This window comes from Pleurodeles waltl, chromosome 9, assembly GCF_031143425.1.
Source record: "Pleurodeles waltl isolate 20211129_DDA chromosome 9, aPleWal1.hap1.20221129, whole genome shotgun sequence".
Taxonomy (NCBI): Eukaryota; Metazoa; Chordata; class Amphibia; order Caudata; family Salamandridae; genus Pleurodeles; species Pleurodeles waltl.
In genome coordinates, this window is record NC_090448.1 from 105623404 (window position 1) to 105646225 (window position 22822).

The following is a 22822-nucleotide window of genomic DNA, read 5'->3' on the forward strand; positions in this document are numbered from 1 at the left end:
GGATCACCCGGTGCGGAACCCTTCTGGGCATGCTGTTGTTGAGTATGCTGCATTTCTCTTGTGTGAGCCTCAGCTGCATGCTCATTGTGTGTGGTGCCCTGTTCATTGGCAGCGACCCTTGGAGGTGAAGGTACAACCTGAGTTGTGCTGGACTTGGCCTTGTATGCCACTGCTGAACTTACGTTGACGTGTGTGACCTGGGAGTCTGGTGCGTCTAAAGTCATTGCACACTAGACAGTGGGTGCCTAATTCCAGGGAGGTAAGGAACCCAAGTTCAAAGTGTGACCGGAGGGACTAACGCAACTCAAGACACTGTGTGCAAAACCCTGTGCCTTCCAGAGGGGTGTGGGATTTACATCCTTCATGGTAGAGTCCGGAATTGTATGGTGCGGTTCAAATTCAGTCACCAGATTAGTGCCTCTTTCCGAGGAGTACCACATTGGGAATTGGCTTGTGAGTGAATGTACGGTCAGGGTGACTCAGATTATCATACCCCTGATGTTGTGCCTCCTTTTAGTGGACGTACAGCATTGAGCACTTTTCACCTGGATTCGTAACTGTCTGGGGTCACTTGAGTCTTTGTGCCCCAGATGCGCCATCTCCTGCAGGCCTAGTATCTTGTCAAGTGGAACTGGAATTGTCGAAGGTGTATCACATCAACAAACCCCGACAATGCCTCTCCATTCCTGAAGTGCTGAATTGGCAACTTTTAGGTAACAGTGAACTGTCTGGGCGCCTCGTGTCTAACCGCAACCCCAGTGACCCTCCACCTGTGTTTTGCAGACCTTTGAGTGAGCCTCCTGCGGGGAATCTGAACGTCTCCTCCTTAATTGTTTGCCGGCTGTTATTTTTTCCTTTCCCCCACCTTGACCCTGGAGTTCTGAGACTGGTGACTAGCCCAGAGTGGGCCAGTATCAGGGAAAGGTTGATGCAATATTTGGTTTGTGGAGGGGAAGGATAGATGAAGCTGGTTGGTGGGTGAGAGGTGGTTTGGGACCCAGGGTGCTCACAAACACAGTGGCTTCCACTATCTGGGTATCAGGGCATCGCATTAGGGTGCTGAAATTGGGTGCATATGAGTGAGTGTGAGCACGTGCCAGATGATACCCATGGCACCGCATGGCGTGGCAGAGTGGATGTGCGGGAGTGAGGGTGGGTGAATGCGAAGGGAGTACCATAGTGCTGCTGGTCATGTGTATCCTGTCAAGGAGGTCTTAGAGTTGGAATTACGTCTTACTAGTGCAGCTTCATCAACAGTGTTACATGTAAGTGTTGTAACCCTTGTATATACATTTTGCTTCTAATGTTGGGAGCCAGCGAGCACCTGAATTTATGCTTTACATTTTGGGGAATTCTAGGGTGGTTTTGAACTGACAATGTTTAGCTCCTTATCTGGGTGTGGGGAGGGAATGTACCATTTTCCTCATGTGTACATACAGTAGTAGTATTTAACACAGTTGTGCCTCATATAGTGGCTAACATTGCAAATTGAGGTGTAGGCCCAGAGTAACATTATAGCCATACTTTGTTGACAAGGTGTGTGTTGAATACAATAGTTTTATTCATATACTGTGTGTAAAGTCTCCTTTGTGCCTCACAGCATGGTTGTGGTGGGGAAGTGCTGTGTCTTTGCTTTACACATTGCCTGAGTGCTCTGTGACAAGCTACCCAAGGGTGAGCACAGGTTGTCCAGTATGTTTAATCACCCACCCTTGACGACAGTGGTGGGTTATGCCTGGCTAGGGTCCTACCTCAGACAACCAGAATGTGCCACCTCCAAAAACCCTTTCTGCCCTTTCCCAAGTTAGTGTAGATATGGTGTAGGTATAGTAGTTTTAACACTTTAGGTGGGGTGAATACATTTTTGGTACTAGGGGTGTTTAGGGTTTTTGTGGTTGGGGATGATGTGTTGAATGTGTGTTTAAAAAAATTAAAAAAATAAAATTGAAAAATATTTAAAAAATATATTTATTTAGGATTGTATGCATGTGTAGTTTTTATATTGGTGTAGTGTCTGTTGTTTCTGTATGAAGATGTATATTAAGGGGGTTGTGAGGTTGATGTTTAACCTGTTTTGTTATATGTTTAAAGTATGCTAACTTAAGATAAGGAAGTTTTAGATGTTTTTTGGATAAGGAAGTATAGTTTAGATAGCATTATTTAGTTTAAGTGCACTTTAGTTTCTGTAGGTTAAGGTAGTGTAGATTAGATAGTTTTATGTAGGTTAAGTTTTATAATTGAATTACATATATTTGAATTCTACATAAAAGTCTACCATATGTCAGCATATGTGCCCGCTTTATGTTAAATACATACATTTGTCTTTGCTAGCAATGTTTTTAGACAAGTGTGACTAGGTGACAGGCCTGTGGAGCGGAATCTGTCAGGTTGGGCATATAAAGACACAAAGATCAACAAACATAGTTGTGCTCTGTAAGTAGCACTCTTAATGTAAAAGTGGAGACAGGCCAAAACAGGTATTTCCATGTTGTTGCTCTGTGTGTGTAAGTCATGCCACATGAATTGGAGGTGTGGTGATGTAAAACAGTTGTCACTAATCCAGGACCTCCGTGGTCAAACACTGATTGTCAGGCCCCTACACACCGAGCTTTCCGTCATTTGCTTGTCACTAGGAAAGATAGGCCACATTGACAGTCCATAAATGGGTGAGGTCAACAGGTGGGACAGCAATTTGAAGACTTTACCAGTTGTGACATTTACTGGCATAGCCATAAGCACTGGGTAAAGGAGAAACTGGAATTTGGGGACAGAGAAATGCTACCAGCCAGTTTTACATTGTAAAGAGGTGAAGTCCATATCTTCCTCCTCTGATGTGTGTGGTGCTTCACATGAGGGGGACGTTGTAGGTGCTGGAGGCAAAGGAGGCATACACACATCGGGCTGAAGATGTGGAGCCCTAGTCTGCAGCAGCATTTCTCTGTGCCAACAAGTGAGGCAGCACTGCACTGAAAAGGGCCTGCTGGTTTGCCAGCATGGCATCAGTGTTGCAATGGTAGGCACCCTTTGTGGCGATGTATGTGTCCTGCTTCCGTTCCATGGACTTCAAGATCTTGCATAATGCCCCCAACTCTGTGGCAACCTCACAAGTGCCACAGGGTAGTTCTTCATGCCTCTGCCTCATGACACCAACAATGTCAGCCAGGAACTGTTGGAGTCCACAAAGCAGAGTGTAGGTGCTTTGTATAGCAGATGAGGTGTCCCTCCATGGACTGAGGCACATACGGACTGACTTTATTGTACCCACCATGGTCTCCATCCCTACCTTCACCATATCTAGCTTTTCCCACTGGACTCCTACTGCCTGATGTTGGAAATCTACTTGGGGGTCTTTAGAGTCCAGGGCTGGGGGTGGTGTGCATGTGGTGTTTGTTGTGTGCTGGGTGGATTCTCTTTAGTCCCCGGATCACTGTCAGCCCTTCCTGTAACTGGAAATTGTATGATTTGATCAAGATTGGCAGGCTGTCATCCTCAGCCAGATCATCATCCTGGACAGTCAGCTGCTGAAGAGGTGTAGGTATATCCTCCACAATGAGAGAGAGCAATGGTAAGTGTTAGACCTGACAGCCTTAGGATGGTCATCCCCCAACTTTTTGCCTGCCTCCCTTCACGTTTCTGATCATGTTTTTTCTGGTTTTAGAACTCTGCACACTTTGCCACTGCTAACAAGTGCTAAAGTGCAAATGCCCTCTCCCTTAAACATGGTAACATTGGTTCATTCCCAATTGGCATATTTTATTTACTTATAAGTCCCCAGTAAAGTGCACTACATGTGCCCAGGGCCTGTAAACTAAATGCTACTAGTGGGCCTGCAGCGCTGGCACATACGTAGCCCCTTAACCATGTCTCAGGCCTTCCATTGAAACGACAGTGTGTGCAGTTTCACTGTCAATTCGACTTGGCTTTTAAAAGTACTTGCCAAGCCTTAAACTCCCCTTTTTCTACATATAAGTTACCCCTAAGGTAGACCCTAGGTAACCCATAGGGCTGGGTGCCATGTAGGTCAAAGGTAGGACATGTACCTATGTGTTTTATATTTATTGGTAGTGAAACACTCCTAAATTCATTTTGCACTACTGTGAGACCTGCTCCTTTCACGGGCTAGCATTAAGACTGTCCTCAGATACTTTTTGAGTGGTAGATTCTGATTTGAAATGGATTACCAGTTTATATTTAGTATGGCCAGAATGGTAATAGAAATTCCTGTTTATTGGTGAGGTTGGATTTAATATTACTGTTTTAGAAATACCACTTTTAAAAATTTACCATTTCTCTGCACTTAAATCCATTTGTGACTTACAGCCTGTCTCCAATCAATGTCTGGTCTGTGCTCATTGACAGCTCCCTTGTGCATTTCACCCAGACAACCACAAACACAGGACACTAAGGCGGTCATTCTAACCGCGGCGGGCGGCGGTCGCCGCCCGCCATGCGGTTACCGCCGAATGGCCGCTCCGCGGTCAGGAGACCGCAGCGGCCATTCTGGCTTTCCCGCTGGGCCGGCGGGCGACCGCCAAAAGGCCACCCGCCGGCCCAGCGGGAAAGCCCCTGCAACGAGGAAGCCGGCTCCGAATGGAGCCGGCGGAGTTGTAGGGGTGCGACGGGTGCAGTGGCACCCGTCGCAATTTTCACTGTCTGCAAAGCAGACAGTGAAAATCTGTATGGGGCCCTGTTAGGGGGCCCCACGACACCCGTTCCCGCCATCCTGGCAGGCTGGCGGGAAGGGGGTCGGAATCCCCATGGCGGCGCTGCAAGCAGCGCCGCCATGGAGGATTCCCTGGGCCAGGGGAAAACCGGCAGGAAACCGCTGGTTCCCCTTTTCTGACCGCGGCTTTACCGCCGCGGTCAGAATAGCCCAGGAAGCACCGCCAGCCTGTTGGCGGTGCTTCCGCTGCCCTCCGCCCTGGCGGTCAGAGACCGCCAGGGTTGGAATGAGGGCCTAAGTCACATCCGCATTCATCTATATATTGAATAGGTCCTCCTGGGATGCATGGGTGGAGGGCATGACACTTACATTTCAAAGGCCAGTGGCCTGCCCTCACACAATGGATGGATAACCCCACACTGGGACCGTGGCAGACAGGACTGGGCTGAAAGGGGAACTTGTGCACTTCACAACCACTCTTTGACGTCTCCCCCACTTCAAAGACATTTTGGGGTATATAAACTGGGTCTCTGACCCCACCAACTCAAACACTTCTGGATCTACCCCTTTACTCTGTCAGAGGAGCTGCCTGGTTGCCCAAAGGACTCATCTGGACTGTTTTGCTGAGAAGGTGTGCTGCCCTGCATTTGCCGTGCTGGCCTCTGACTTTGCTGGAAGGACTTTACCTTCCCCCAAAAATGCTCTCAATGAGCTTGAATTGAGCTGGCCTCCTGTTTCTTAGGTCTCTGGGCCCACACAACTTCACCTCTTCAAGAAATTCCTTTTGCGTAAAAAAATAGACACAATGCCTGCCGAAAAAAACAAGAAGCCTGCATGTAACTGAGAAAATGACGCACAGCCGATTGGAATGAGACAGCCCTGACTTCCCAACTGGAAATTCGATGCAGCGCCTAACTTGTGATGGAAAATTCAATGCATTGCCTACTGGATCGACACAGCATCCGTGCCCTCTTCCAGCACGTTAAAGATTTTTAACGCATCGTCCCTGCGCATCAAAATATCCCCGCATCGCAGTGAGGAACCAAGACTGCTCACCCCAAAATGAAGCAATCCCTTGCAGCGTGGAAAAAAACTATGCATCGTCTGTGCCTCATCGGAAAATCCGATGCAACACCTTATTTTTCCTCACATTTCCTCCTCTGTGTATCATTATCGTACTACTTATTTCTAAAGATTGAGACTCTTTTAAACCTTTTAAAAATGATATTTCCACTTGTGCTTACTGGATCTTTGTCATTTTGACCTTATTGTATTCAAATAAATATTATCTATTTTTCTAAACCTGTGTGGTGTATGTTTGTGGAGTTTTCACTGTGTTATTGTATAATTTATTGCACAAATACCTTACACATTGCCTTCTAAGTTAAGCTTGACTGCTCAGTGCCAAGCTACGAGAGGGTGGGCACAGGATAATTTGGATTGTGTTGTGACTTACCCTGACTAGGATTGTGGTTCCTACTTCGACAAGGGTGCATACCTCTGCCAACTAGAGACCCCATTTGTAACAGTGAGCGTGTCCTTTGTGGGATCTTGACATGGATAAACTGTTTGACAATCTGACTTACTAATGTTTGACTTTCAATACAACATTGATGCATAGGATGGCTGTTACACAGAGACCCTCATTACAACCCTGGCGGTTGATCTTAAAGCGGCGGTAATACCGCAAACAGGCCGGCGGTAAAAAAAAAAGGGATCTCGACCACAGCGGAAACCGCCAACACAGCCAGCCACTTTAACACTCCGACCGCCACAGCGGTAGCAACAAACACCGTGGTGGTAACCGCCAACAGCCAGGTGGAAGACAATGTACCGCCCACCCCATCACAACCCGCCAATCCGCCAGCTTTTCCGGGGCAGTACCAACACCATCAAAAGCACGGCGGAAACAGGACATAGAATGAAACCGCTAACCTCTCGACACTCAACGAAGAACCAGGACGCCATGGAGCCCGAGCTGCAGGTTCTGCCCATGCTGGTCTACCTCCTCATCTGCCAGGAATACAAAATGCAGAGGCGACAACCACGGTGAGTACTGCACCTAGTACACAGGCGATGGGGGGAGGAAAAAGAGAGTGACACACACACGTAAAACGCAACACCCCCACCCGACCCTCACACACAACACCATACACACAAACACATGCATCAACATTACATTTACACCCCCTAACCCCTTGAAGAACGCAAGGAAAAACGAATTGAGTTAAACAGTGATATTTTAGAAATAGGCAGATATATATAATAAATACAAAAAAGAGTATATACAAAAATATACAATATGTACATAAGACAGTACATTGTCCATTCAGAATGTTCGTGGGCCACTGGGCCAAAAATCATGGTCCAAGCCCACACTTTACTCCTGCCTCAATACGGAGAGAACACTGCAGGGGCATCAGGTCGAAAACACACAGGCACCTCAGGGGGATGTGGAAAGGGGGGCACCTTAGCCGGAAGATGGTAAAACGCCACTGCTCCTGGAGGGGGCTCCATGCCCACTGCTTGGTCCTGGGGAGTGCAAATCTACAGTCTCACAAGTCTCTCAAGTGGGTGGTTTGCCAACTGCTTGGTCTTTGGGAGTGCAAAGCCACAGTCTCACAAGTCTCTCAAGTGGGTGGTTTGCCCACTGCTTGGTCCTGGGGAGTGCAAAGCCACACTCTCACAAGTCTCTCAAGTGGGTGGTTTGCCCACTGCTTGGTCCTGGGGAGTGCAAGGCCACAGTTTTCAAAGTGGAAGCCTTCTTCCACTGGTCCTGGAGGGGGTCTTGTGCCGAGTGTGCTTCATCCTGCCAAAGATAGGGTGAGTGGATGCCTTCCTCCACTGGCTCTGGAGGGGGCCTTGTGCCCAGCATGCTTCATCCTGCCAAGGATAGGGTGAGTGGATGCCTTTCTCCACTGGTTCTGGAGAGGGCCTTGTGGCCTGTGTGCTTCATCCTGCCAAGGATAGGGTGAGTGGATGACTTTCTCCACTGGTTCTAGAGGGGGCGTGGTGCCCATTGTGCTTCATCCTGCCAAGGATGGGGTGAGTGGATGCCTTTCTCCTCTGGTTCTGGAGGGGGCCTTGTTTCCAGTGTGCTTCATCCTGCCAAGGATAGGGTGAGTGGATACCTTTCTCCACTGGTTCTGGAGGGGTGCTTGTGGCCAGTGTGCTTCATCCTGCCAAGGATAGGGTGAGTGGATGCCTTTCTCCACTGATTCTGGAGGGAGCTTGGTGCCCAGTGTGCTTCATCCTGCCAAGGATAGGGTGAGTGGATGCCTTTCTCCAATGGTTCTGGAGGGGGGCCTTGTGCCCAGTGATGAAACACTTGGGGTGTGGCAGTTCACAGTCCCTCACTTGGGTGTCTGAGGCACGAGATTAGCATGGAACAGGTTGCATAATAGTCCATGGAAGCAGAGCTAGACTCCATCCTGCGGCGGCTAAGGCTGCAAACTGGTGGTAGTGCTGATGCTGGTGGGGGTGCTGCCCGTGGTCGTGGGAGGCTCCAGCCCTTCTCGTGCAGCCTTGGATGGCTGCCCACTGGGGCCGCTGCTGCTGGTAGTGGTCCTACTGTCAGTGGTGCTTGCGGCGGGCCCTGCGGCAGTGCTAGCGGCGGTGCAGGTGGCGGTGCTGGCCGTGGTGCAGGTGCTGCCAGTGGTGGAGGGAGGATCAAGCCCTTCTTTTCCTGCAGCTTCGGATGGCTGTCCACTGGGGCTGCTGCTGCTGTCAGTAGTGGTGCTTGTGGCGGTGCAGGTGGCGGTGCAGGTGGTGGTGCTAGCAGCGGGGCTGTTGGCGGTGCTAGCCCAGGTGCAGATGGCGGGGCTGGCAGTTATGCTGGTAGTCATCAGGCATTCACCTGCAGCTTCTGATTGCTGAAGTGCCTTGCCTGGTGTTTTCTGCCCCTTCCTCACCATGGCAGATGGTGGTGTGACCTTGGGTCTGGCAGCTAGAGTTTTTGAGGAGGCCTTGCTGGGTGGGACGAGCTCCTTGCCCTTGCTGCATGCTGTCCCCCTCTTCACCTTGGCAGGTGGCGGAAGGGTTTCGTCCTTTGCAGGGGTTGGTGGCACACTGGCTGGGTTGATGGGTGCCCCCTTTGAGCCTCTGTGAGTTGCAGGTACCACAGCGGACGTCGACTTGGTGGCTGAGGTGCTGGCCCGGGTTCTTGACACACTGGCCCGAGGGGAAGGATGGGGGGGAGGTGTATGGAAGAGGTCAATGTTTGCCAGGAAAAGCTTCTTAGAGACACTGTGTGGGTAGAGGGAGAGGGTTTGGGAGTGGAGGAAGAGGGAGTGGTTGTAGGAGGTGTCTGTCTGCTGAGTTTGGGTGCAGGTGCATGGGCTGGATGCTGTTGTGAGGTGGATGGCTGTTGGGTGAGTGGGTGCTTTTGTTTGTGTACTTTGGGAGGAGGGGTCACAGATACACTTGGAGAGGACACAGGGGATGTGTGCATGGATGTGGGGGTAGTGACTGCCCATGAGGGGTGTGTTGTGATTGGGTACTGGTGATGGAGGTAGTGGATGAGGATGTAGTGCATGCAGGTGTGAGTGGAGACGCTACTGGGAGGGAGTTGGACAATGAGGAGGAGGAGGGGGACACAGTAGAGGCAGTGGATGTTGGTGGGTCTGCATGTGGATAGTGCTTGTGTGAGTGCCTGTGAGATGAAGTGTGGTGCTAGTGTTTGCCTGAGCCACTTTTGTGTGTTGATTTGGGTGAATGCTGGTCTGAAGGTGTGCTTGGGATAGGCTGGGGTTGATGGGATCGGGACTGGGTAGAGGAAGTTGGAGGGGTGTGGCTAGAGACAGGTTCAAGGGCTGCCATCAGTGCTGAGGCCAGAGCCTGAAATGCTCTCTGTTGGGCCGCCACGCAGGAGTGAATGCCCTCCAGGTATGCATTTGGTTGTTGCAAATGCCTCTCAACACCCTGGATGGCATTCAAAATGGTTGACTGCCCAACAGTGAAGGATCTCAGGAGGTCAATAGCCTCCTCACTGAGGGCAGCAGGGCTGACTGGGGCAGGGCCTAAGGTGCCTGGTACGAAGGAGATACCCACCCTTCTGGGTGAGTGGGCACACGCTGAGAGGCTGCTGGGAGAGCGGTGCTGATAGGGGGGTAGCGGCTGTACCTGTTGTTGTGGTGGGCACAGAGGTGTCCACCCCGCCAGGGAGCTCCCATCGGAGGAGGAGTCACTGTCTGTGGTCTACCCTCCTGTCGTTGTGCTCCCCTCACCCTCCATCCCACTGGTGCCCTGAGTGGATTTCTCAAGGCCCAAGTGGGATGCAGCTACCTCCATTGCTGGTGCCTCTGCTCCTCTGCCAGATGATGCTAATGCGCACAAGGACAGGGTGACAAAACAAAAAGAGGGGGAGACAGAGGATACACTTGGTCAATGCCAGCAACACCACTACCGTTGGCGTACACAGCACACAGGGAGCAGCCCTTTGCCCTAGGCCATGCACTAACAGTTACTAAGATATTCACCAGCCCATGGGGTACAATGCCTACAGCCATTAACTGCACACCTGAAACCCACAGGACCCTGCCCAGTAGTAGATGCCCACTAACAGTATTGGGGTAGGAGTGCTTCAGAGCCTGCCCAACAAGGGACCTACCATGCCATCTTTGCCCTGGCCTAGGGGCATCCATAGCCCACATCCCCCACCCATGTAACTCTTAACGCGCACAAAATCAGGATTCAGAATCTGTACTCACCCCCTTGTGGCTGCTGTTATGCCTTCAAGCACCCATCCAATTCCAGATAGGCCACCGCCAGGATGCGGAACATCAGGGGGTCATGGTGCGAGGGGGACCCCTTCCTCGTTGGGAGGCCTGCCCCAGCTGGGTCTCCCCCGTCTTCTTTGCCCAGCAGTGCAGGTCCTCCCACCTTTTGCGGCTGTGGGTGCTCCGTTTGTCAAAGACCCCCAGGGTCCGCACCTCCTTGGCAATGGCATGCCAAATACCCTTTTTCTAGTGGGCGCTGAACCTGCATGGAAAAGACAGCAGAAAAGGGAATTCGTCAACTGTCCATACAGTCAAACTCATAGCCCACCAGATCCCTCCTATCCCCTGACACACATACATTGACCACCTTACATGCAGCACTCTGGCCAGGATGCCTCGGCCCCCCATACATGTGGCTTACACACACAGCACTCCATACATTCATGGCCCACGCATCATGCTCACAGTGTACTCACCTGTTTGTCTGGAGGACCGTAGAGTAACGTGTGCTGGGGTAGGACCCCATCCAACAGTTTCTCCAACTCCTCCGCAGTGAAGGCAGTAGCCCTTTCCCCAGACACATGAGCCATTGTTGCTTCCAGACACAGGTCACAGCAGCATTTGCAGTGTAGGTCCTCTCCAGTTGAAAGTTAGGTAGCAAGTGAGTGAACAGATACAAAATGGCAGTCACGTCTGCGGTGGTGCGTACTGTCACCACTGGCGTACATCACCATTGGCTCCTGGATCTCATAGGGCCCAATGACTGTCAGATTCACATACTGGTTCTGTAAAGGAAGAAAATCATCATTAGTGCAATAGATGTGTGAATATGACCCTCTGCTCTCGGTTTACTTCCATAGGCTTCAACCGCTGAGGCTGAATATGAGACGACGGCATACTCCGGTGTACAGACCGTTGGTGGACCTTGCGACAATGGAAGACAGACACATTATCATAACTTACAGACTTGATCGGGTCACAATCCAAGACTGTGTGCTCAATTGGAGCCAGACCTGATGTCAGCTATCCGCCAGCCCAAAGGTATCCCCCCTCTAGTGCAGGAGCTGTCATTGCTCCATTTCCTGGCAAGTGGTTCCTTCAAAACAACAGTGGCCATGGCATCAGGGATGTCTCAGCCAATGTTCTCCAAAGTGTTGACCAGAGTGTTCTCAGCCCTGCTAGCTATTTCGTATTCCCCCAGGTAGAGGATTTGGCTACAGTGAAAGCTGACTTTTATGCCCTGGGACATATCCCCAACATCATTGGTGCCATTGATGGTACACATGTGGCATTTGTCCCCCCCGGGTTGGGGTTCTTTGACACATCTGTGTTTACTTCTCTTTTTCTCAAATTGTTTTTATATTGGCACAGAGATCCTTGTATAGAATGGGGAAATGCAAGGCGAGAGCTAGTCCTGAACTGGGCTCCGCCAAATCAAAAATTCCAAAACCTAATAGAGTCAGGCAACCCCACACTAATTGCGTGTCTAGAGAGATCGATAATCTAATAGAAGAAGTGGAGCTGATTCTTAATAAAAAAGAGAGGAATGTCCGGAAGAGGCTGAAATTGGGCACCCTAATACCGTTTCTAACAACTGGAATCCATTCTTTCACTGTCGTCCAGCCTATGAGTGTCCCGCCTCAAGTACTTGTTTCTATAAACCCCAATCGAAATGCTAATTCCCCCTTACACTCTGTACCTAATTCCAACTCAGAAGCCTTAGGCACTGATGCAATCATCCATGGGAAGACTTGGATAGTGTTCAACAGATCCCGCCGGTTCCATTGCTTTCCAATTGCGACTCTCCTAGAGAAGAACTTTTAGAATTGGTCTCTAGCTTAAAGAGTGAAGTAGGAGAGTTGAAGCATTTATTGTTTGAAGTTCTTAAGCTTCTTAAGAAGTCGGATCCACCTCTTCCTCGTGTACTGAAGCCATTGCCTTTTCCAAGTAACCATTCCTCTGCTCATGTGTCGTTGTCAGCAGATTTGCCGTCGAATTCCGAGGTTGTTCAGGGTCCAACACAAAGGACTTATCATACTAGAGCTGCTGTGTCACCTCCGGCAAAACCCATACCCTCTCCTTTTTGCCTTGATTTGAATCGGGACACTATATCAGCATTTGGCCAGTCCTCTTATATGCCTAATGAAAATTGCATTTTTATGTGCAATGTCCCTCCGCTTGCAGTACAATTGCGGGAAGACAAACTCTCTTTAATTAACAAGGTTTCACACTGGATCCATCATGTCAGAGGCTGTGGCTCAATTATCCATGCCGACATCGTATCGGCCAAACGGTTAAGAGGCCGATCCGGTGGGCGGGATATCATAAAAATTCACCTCACAAGTACCCATCTGGCCATGGGCCTATTGCAGATGGAAGCACGTAATTACACGAGGAAGGAATTTGATATATTCTTCAGCGACAGCAGTTCTGCTTTGGGAAGCATGAGATTGCCTGCTCCATCAAACATGACTATGTCGGCATCAAATAATGCCACAGGCCATCATGCTCTTACTGGTCCGACATCCAGCCTAGCTGTTGAGACTGACATGGGTCCCGCTCCCAAACATATTATTGCATGTGATCCTGAGCTCCATGGGGCTACTTCAGATGTTGACTGACTATGTTTTTCTAGTTTTTGTAACTCTAGTATTAGATCTGACTTACAGACCTCATCATATTTAAGAAACTTTTCAAGTTTAGGAGTTCATACTCTACGGGATCCTCAAACTGCTTCTACCGTGAATCCTAATCTTGTACCACACGACGAGCACATCAACACCAATCTCCCAGTTGCTTTAGCTAGTGAACCTATTTGCAGTACTGCACACTTAACAGGGAAGCTTTTGTCCTGGAATGTGGCTGGCTTTAAAAGTAAATTAGTTAATTCTGAATGGGGGGCTTGTGTTGAAACTTTTTGTACCTGTATGTTTCAGGAAACGTGGGTTACGGAAAGTGTGTATAGGCGGGGGTTCTGTTCTTATACTAAAAACGCTATGCAGTCTTCTATATGTAGGGCAATAGGGGGATTATGTACTTGGCTCAAGACGACTGAGGTGGGTGAAGTAAAGGAGATCTTTGTAGATTCCCCTGATATTTTGGCAATAGCAATACTGCCAAACTCAGGCACTCCAGTTTTATGTATTAACATTTACAACAGACCAGGCCCTCCTAATTATCGGTCTCCTACTATAGATCTCCTGAATACACTAATTTTAGACTTTCACCCTAAATATCGTAATATTACTGCGGGCGATTTTAATGCGCCAATTGAATTCAATTCTGCCTTTATTGAGGCCACGCAGATTAAAGATGAAGTGTGGAACATTCCCTCTCTTTTAACTCAGCCAGTGTCATCTACCATTTGTAGTAGGGTGCTACAGATAACAGATCTTATAATAATTCATGGTCTTCGCCTTGGCAATGGCCGTTTTCCAGCTGATACCCTCGCTACCTAATTTTTTTTTAGGGGATCATATAGTAGCACCTTGGATTATGTTATCTTTGATTTAAGGGTATGGCACTCTTTAATAGATGTGAAGGTGGGCCCACGGCACACCAGTGATCATGCGCCTCTCCAAATTGTATATGATAGAACCCTTTATCAGAAGCTGTGTCTTTTCCTGTTTCCAAAGCTCATGGCACCTTGAAGCTATCTAGCAACAGGCGTGCTGTGTGGGATTCGTTTCAGAAGTCTAATAAGTTATGGGATAAACTTCGTGCCTTAGTTTTCAGACACCAGCTTTTTTGACTTTTGGAGCTTTATTAACTTCATTGGAAGTTATGTCCTCTCATGTGGACCTCTTTGCCACCCTCAAGGAGCTGTTTACTAAAATTGTGACGAATCGAATTAACCCCTCCTCTCCATCTAGCAGTAAGTGGTTTGACAAGAGGTGCTGAGAGGCTAAGAGTTTTTTTGACTAAAGCATTAAGATCCAAGGATCGGGAAGCTATTGCGAGGGCAAACTCGAGGATGAGGAGAGATTATGGGGCGAATTGGCTGAGGCTGCCAAGGCCCACGATGCCAAACTTTTTTGGCTTCTGGTTGCGCGTAGAGACCCAAATCTCTCATCCAATCCAGAATGTCATATTGCCTCTGACATCTGGTTATCTTACTTTAGGGAGCTGTATGGCTCCACACCTGATTCCTTTGCCACCAGCTCTGGAGAGAAATCGTCATTCCATTCATCAGTGATCCCTTTGCCTCCCTTAACTTTAAAAGAAACTGAGTTGGCAATTCTTGCCCAAAAATCAGGAAAGGCTTCTGGATGGAATTCCCTCAGATTTATATAAATCAGATTTGCTTAAATGGACTTGGTATATTAATAGGATATCAAATATTGCCTTGACCAATAGATCTTATCCTGACTCTTGGACGGATGCAATAATTGTGCCCATACATAAGAAAGGTGAGAAAAACCTTCCAGGGAACTACAGACCCATTAGCCTACTGGACAATTTGCAAAAAATATTCTGCTATCAGCTGTTAAGTAGGCTGAAGCAATGGATAGTGAAAAATCAGGCATTAAGTCACCTTCAGGCAGGGTTCAGAGACAAGGTCAGTACTATCGATCAGGTTTACCGCTTCACTACTATAAAGTGTAAGACCGTAGATGTGGACTCAGGCCACCTTTTTGTGGCATTTGTTGACTTGAAATCCGCTTTTGACCTTGTCCCGCGTCCTAAACTGTGGGAAGTTATGAGCAAAGCTGGAGTCCCCGGCTCCATGCCTGATATAATTAAAGATCTTTATTCAGTCAATTGTGCCAAAGTACAATGGGGACTGGCATGTGAACTGACTTCAGCATTTCCCACAGTTTGCGGTGTGAGACAGGGTTGTGTACTTGCGCCCACCTTGTTTCTCTTATTTATCAACGCATGTATTCCCTACCTCTTGGATTGTTCTAGTGATGCCCCTATCATGGGAGGGCAGAAGATTCCATGTTTTTTATTTGCTGAAGATACTCTGTTACTTTCCTGAACAGCCATGGGCCTTTCAACTTTGCTTGCGAGATTCGTGGACTACTGTAAAGATCATGGTCTGGAAATCAACTTATTAAAAACAAAATATATGGTGTTTGGAGATAAAAAGCACAAAATGAAAAGACCTGTTTGTTTAGAGGGCGCTTTACTGGAAAGAGTGGGCATTTTTGCTTACTGATGCGTAAAATTAGCAGATTCACATTATTGGCATGGCCACCTCCCGAAATCATTAATGTGCCTGAAGCAAAGGGCGGGTGGCAATGTGAAATTTGCAACCAGATCCCCCAGCTTTGCCTTGACTCCTGCTCTTGAAATATATAAATCACAAGCTGGGGGGGGGCTTTGTATGGTGCTGAGTTATGCGGCCACTGCAATTTGGAGGACCTGACTAGGGCGAAAAATCAGTTTCTAAAGATGCTGTTAAGAGTTCCTTCAAGTATCCATGTTCTGCCTATCCGAATGGACTCAAATCTTCTTCCAATTAACCAGATTGCTGCTTTAAGGCCATTACTGTTCTGGATCCGGTTATGGTCATCAGATGCTCTTATTCCATTTAGATGTGGGCTGTCCAAACTGGTGGGCACTAATCTCAACACCAAAATTAAGTGGTGTGCCTATGTTGAACAGTCCTTATCTCATCTTGGCTTCGGGTCCTACTGAAAGGATCCCTCTTCTATTCCCAAACATGCCGCTCAGACCTTGAAGGACGCTTTTTGGCTCAAAGGTCAAACTGCACAATTAGCTGAAGTTGTGCCCTCTTCCATGACTGATAGTTTTTTGCAATTTAAATGCCATTATGAGTTTGAGCCCTTTATGGATGCAGAACTCTCTCTATCTGTGCGTGCCCTCTTCATTAGATTTAGAATAGGGTCTCTTCCTCTGTGTTCTTTAACTTATAAATGGCCCAATTCTACCAACAAGTCTAAGTTATGTCCGATGGGCTGTAAGAATGAAGAGAATGATCTCCATGTTCTTTTTCAATGTCGTGCATATTGTAAACAGAGGTCTTTTTGGATCATTCCCTTATGCAAACAAATGGGTTTTAGGAACTGTTTATCTGCTGCGAGAGTAGTTAAATCAGATCCATCTGAACAAATAGTCTGCCCTGTGGCAACATTTTTTAAATCAATTTGGCGTTTTAAAGATTAGGGATTTTAAAGAATAAGACTTGGTAGTAGATTTTAGAAGCAGGCATTACAGTGTACAGTTACTGTATTTAAGTGTAAGACCATTCGTTTGATGTTTTTAGTTGGGGCTGGATGTTTTTTTTGCATTATATTTATGGAAAAAGAAAAACTTTCTATGTCATTGTCTTATTTTTTTAGAGCTTGTTATTTATCTTATTTTTACTTTTTTTATAATCTTTTCCCTGGCTTGTCATGTACTGTACTTTTATGGTATGTTTTTACTGAAATCAAGTAAAGTGATGATGATGATGATGTGACAGAGCCTGACTGAGCTGTGTGACATTTTACTGGGCAGTGGGGGTGACATTTCAGTGGCATTTATTGAGACATGATCCAGAGTCCTGCCCTTTGCCCTGCAGACAGTGCAGTGGAGCACTGGGACATTGGAACTGCACACCATGAAATTGTTTGCACCCATTGCCCCTTGTTAATATTTACCCTGTGTCTGTGATGGTTCCTCTTGTGCTGCACAGTTGAGTCCGGGAACTCCAGCCACCAACTCATCTGGGATGACAACTGCCACCCACTCCTCCAAGGCATCCAGCTTCTCCTGGGGTGCAGGGCTCCCTCCTCCATTCTGCATTGCTGCCTTGAGGTTCTTAGCCAGTTTCTCCTTTGTCCGGCACTTATATTCATGCCAGTGCTTCTTGCGGTCAGTGACGGTCCTCTTAACTTGTCCCACACTGTTTACTTTCTCTACAATGGACTGCCAAATGGCCTCTTTCTTCCCCAGTGGCAATTTAGAAGTGACGAAGAGTTGATGTTGGTGCTCTGTCACCTCAGTGATCAAGATATTAGTCTCTTCCTCACTGAAGTACACTTCTTCTTCCTCTTTCCCTGGGTTATCTGTCTGGACATCCTTCCTGGGGGTGGGGTAGTTGTCCCTACTGCCTGCTGCCTGCTCCATGCTTGCTTTCTGTGAAGTGTACTTTTTTTTCTATGAAGCATCATTTTTTGCACTTTTGGATGCATTCCACAGTCAAAAGTGGGGCAGGCTGATTTGTGTCACTTTACATGCCGCACATCAGACCTCTGTCACTTTTGCAGCAGTAGCGTCTGATTTCACTATGGCATGGCGCACAAAGAAGCATCATTTTTTTCAATGCAGCCAGGATCCTTACATCATGGTGCGACCTGTTGTAAATATGGTGAATCCATGGCATAGGATTCTGACATACCGAAGAGCAAGTTATTTTGACACATTGCTGATGCAATGCAGCAATGCGTCATTTCTTGAAAATATGGCCCACAATGTTTTGAAACAATATTGTGTCAGTGATGGTAAATTGGCCACCTCCATCTCCACCATAGGCCTATCACGTGGATGGATGTAATGGAATGACAGTGGTGTCCCTCTGGTCACAGAATGTATCCTGGCCACCCTGCCACTTTTGTCACTGTTCATGCCAGACCTAGATGAAGTCATTAAGGGTATAATGGTTGTAGGAATTTTTAATGTATAGTAGATAAACACTATGGGAAAAGTGACGGATTTACCACCAGCCGTATTACGAGTCCATTATATCCTATGGAACTCATAATACGGCTGGTGGTATATCCGTCACTTTACCGTCACTTTTGGGACGGATTAACACTCCTCCAAAGTTAGAATAACCCCCTATGCCTGCAAATCACTAGTATTACGTCTGAATGAATAATCAAAGCAAACTGGAAACACACACCCTAGACAGCTTGAGCAGCCCTCAGTACAACTTACGGATAATCAGAAGATACAATCGGCTTGTCACAATGGACATGTGAATAAAATTCCAGCATATGCATCATTGCAATAATAACCACAGCACTACAGCAATTAGAAAAATACAACATGAGTCAAATGGGTTTCGTTCTATTTCTGGGTAGCTTCTAAACAATAAGAAAACTCTGATTTCTAACAGATGTGTTAAAGTTCACTAGGAAGGTGGACAGTGCAACCAGGGGTAAATTTAATGCCAACTAGAGATTAAATGATATCTTTGAATTATGATCCAATAGTATTTTTAGCAGCATGAAATGGAATAGTAAACATCTTACATTTATCAGCCACTGTAATATTCCTAGGATATTGCCTAAACGTGGGGCTAGAAACATCCTAGGAGCACTACGAATGATATAAGACTCCCTCTAGCAATAGGCAGATGGGCAATTTTAGATTTTATCACATTGCAGCTATGGTTGAACATATGAATTTTGTAATCATGGTCCATGGTTCAGTCATTCAACACACCCTCAATATATGAAGTATGTCTAGACAAAGACACACAACATGTTTAAGCTAACTTTACCAAGCAGAGCAACTATAAAAATATAAATAAAGTTATTCCGCCATCCATTAAGAAATGAAAAATCTGGTTATAATGCTTAAAATGCCCCGCTATAGGTATTATACTTAATTATGGAAATCTACATTATTCCCAGCAACCTTTGATGATGTCTACTAAGGAAGCACCAGGATTAACCTGTTAAGTGCTATGGACCTCACCTTCACGTACATAGCACTCCTAACTGGGTGCAATGGATGTGTGTTAGACTTGACTGCCTTGGGGTGGTCTTCCCCAAAACCTTTTGCCTACTTGCCTCAGATTTTTGCTGATTTTTTTGCTGGCCTCTGAGCACTTTGCCTCTACTGTCCAGAGCTAAAGAGCATGTGCTCTCACCCTAAAACATGGTTTAATTGATATATACCTAATTGACATATTTAATTTACATATAAGTCCATAATAAAGTGAACTACATGTGCACATGGACTGTAACCTAAATGCTACAAGAGGGCCTGCAGCACTGCTTGTGCTACCCACTTAAATAACCCTTTAAAATATGTCCCAGGCTTGCTACTGCAGCATGAATGCAGTATTACTCTGCTATGTTGACTTAGCATTTAAAATCCCTTGCTAAGCCTTAATATCTTCTTTTGGTACATATAAGCCACACATAAGGTAGGCCCTATACTTTTAGGTTTTACATGCCCTGGTTGTGAAAAACTGTCAAATTTGTTTTTCACTACTGTGATGCCTACCCCTCCCATAGGATAACATTAGGGATTCCATATTACATTTAATATGTTGTAATTCCTGATTGAGAAGGAGTAGACCTGTCATGGAATTGTAATGGCAAATCCTTTTCAATTATAAGGTCAGATATATGATACTTTTAGAAAGTTGGCATGTTCTTGCTCTTAGCCCTGTGTGCCTGCAGACTGTCTCCAATATAAGTCTGGGGTGGGGTGGCAGCTGGGCATGTGCATTCCCTCAAGACAGTTACACACAAAGGAAGATTATGTGTGACTGATGAGCCATCAACATCCTGATGTGCCATCCTGGGCAGGATGGGAGTGAGGGGCTGAAACACCTGAAAAGGCAGTGCCCTCTCCTTCCACAAATGGTTGCATACCAACTGCAGTGAGTCTGGAGCCACAGCAGGAAGGGAGGACCCCTGTACACTTCACAGTCCCTCTCTGAAGGTCTCCCTCCCCACCACTGGGTATAAGAACTGGACTTCTGACAATACCTTCTCAGTACACTTCTGGACTTGTGGATACTCTAGCAGGATGAAGTACTGCTGTGCTGCTACAAGGACTGCTATTGTTCTTAATGGCTGCTCTGGAGGAACTGCTTTCTTGCTGTGCTGAGCTATTTTCTGCTACTGCCCTTGTCTGGGTGAAAAGGACTGGACCACTACACTTGAACCCAGAACCAGAGTGACTCAGAGGGCTTGCTGCCCTGCCTCCTGTTCTTCTGAAGTCTCAGGGACACAAAAGACTTCCAACTTATCACCTCCAGCACCTGGACTTTACTTGCTGTAAGTCTTGCTCTGCCATGTGGTGCCAATTCAGTCATGGGTCCTTGAAAGTGGATATAAAGTGCTGCTCCAGTCCCAAATCCACACATCAGTGCTGTTGCTCCACTCGTAACAGGTGCATCTTCATTGATGGCGTTGCATTGATGTTGCTGTGAGGATTATGGACACTGCATCACTTCCGGTGCATCGTTGCTGCCAGGAACAGGAGCACCACATTGCAACTGTGTGATGCATCTCCTCTATTCCTGATGCATCTCCAACATTGCCTGGCTCAGAGTCTATGCATCTCCTACATGTACAGGATTGAGGCCAGTGCATCGCCTCTTTTGCTCCTCGCATCTTTAAGCCAAGGTACTGTTTTCATCAGACCAGGACTGGACCCTGTATCCGACCTGTGCTGCATCGTGGTCTGCCTGTCTTTTCAGGTTTGACCCAGTATGGAATGATCAGATAGCCCCAGTTGGCAGTTTCTGCTTCTAAGCATTACAGCTATGTATATTCTTTAAAAGCTCACATCTCGAGTTCTACTTATTTTATTGTTTTGGTCTTCTTTTGTTCATTAAATTAAGATCTATTCGTCTAACCTAGTGTGGTGTCTTTTTGTGTTGTGTTTTCACTGTTTTACTATTTTACCATTTTATGTGTTGCACAAATACTTACCTCTTAAACTAAGCCTGACTGCTCTGTGCCAAGCTACCAGGGGATGAGCACAGGTTAATTTAAGGTGTGCATCTGACATTCTCTCACTAGGTTTGGGGTGCCTGCTTGGACAAGATGCACATTGGAAACCAAATTTCCAACACACCAATCACCAAAAGCAGCAGATACTGCAGTGCACCCCCTGGCTATGGGTTGTAATTGTCTTGCCAGTGAGACCATGGTGTCAGGGACGTAATCATGGCATTGGCAGGGCTGGCACCCAGAAAACATGGTTTCCTAGGGAGAGCCGAGGGGGCAGAGCACTACCACTTTTTCCATATTCTAGGAAATGCACACATCAGTCTGGAGTTCGGCATTGTTAAGCAGTCAATCACATGAATGTCGGCCTTTTTGATATGCTGGCAAAGGAAGGCTAACTTGGTTACTTTATTTGATCTGAACAGGAAACAAACACCCGTTCCCTGGCCAATGTCTAGCTGCACCAGGCCCTAACCACTTTCGGCCTAACAAATGCATGAGGCCTGCCTATATGCCACCAGCAATTCAAAAATCTGACAAAAGCAAGCTCTCATCTGCTGTCGCTGCTAACTGATAAGGACTCTTTGTCCCAACAATGTCATGATAGGAAGATGCTGCAAAACTACACAAGGCTGACACTGCAGAGGTACCTAAGTGAAACTTTCAATGATTATTGGACCTAGGCCCAGTTCATGAAATACAGGTTAGGAACTACTGGCGATCTTAAAACACCTGCCTGTATGGATAAGACTGGGGGTACATGAGCCTTGTCTGTTATGTGCACAGAGACAAGAAGACATTGTTCACATACTCTGCTTGTGTCCCGCCATCATGGAGGACTGACCCAAGCTTCTCTGGCGACCAAGGAACACACGTGGCATTCAGTATTGCAGGGAGGCAGTGATGGTCTGCATTGAGCCATCTGACACTAGGCTGAACTGCGCTTTGGTGCAACCTTCCCAGAGATTCAAGAAAAAATTGGGCCTAGATCTATGAGGCAGAAAGGGCTTGTGGTGATTATATGACATGCTGTTTTTCTTCCAGGTGTATGGCTCCCCCCATGACTCCACAAAGGCTCTGAGCTTTTGGGAGCATTACTCAAACCTCTTTTGCCCTCCTGCTTGCTTCTTGTAACTCTGTGTTGTACCCCTTTTTTAGTTCCATCAGGCATATGTTGGCCCATGAGTGTTCCACCTCTCTCAGTGTCAATATTCCTTGCACTTTATTACATGCTAAGCCTTTTAGATGCCCGGTTTGCTGCACCAGCACTTTCTGCAATAACACACCTTTCATTTTACTAGAATGTCTCTGGATGACGGCTTAATTGTTTCTTTCATATGATTGAATCTTAACATTATGTTTTTATTCTTCATTTGCTGATGATTTATTGATTTTAATGTGCTCTGGAGCTGACTAAATCCACCTTGCGTGCCCCAGTGACTTTTATCCTTGTTGCATTTTATTTATATTATATTATTTTATCTGGGGCTGTCTCTGCCTAAGGCCACATTGTGCTTTGTGTACATGTATTTCTTTTTAGTGTATTTTATTGTATACTGTACTCAATTGAAATGGTTTACTTTTTTATAAATCTCACAATAAAGATAATGGCTTATCATATTCTAGGAAATTGTGCCACAAGGGATATATCTTTGAAAAACTGCCAAAGCCAGTTTTCCAGAGATACCGCCCTTTCACTGCATAGTACTAGGCAATTGAAGTGGTATGTGATTGTCTAGCACTTCATTTAGACACAATAGATTTTTTTCTAGGGGGAGGGGTCCCGTGGGCCCCTA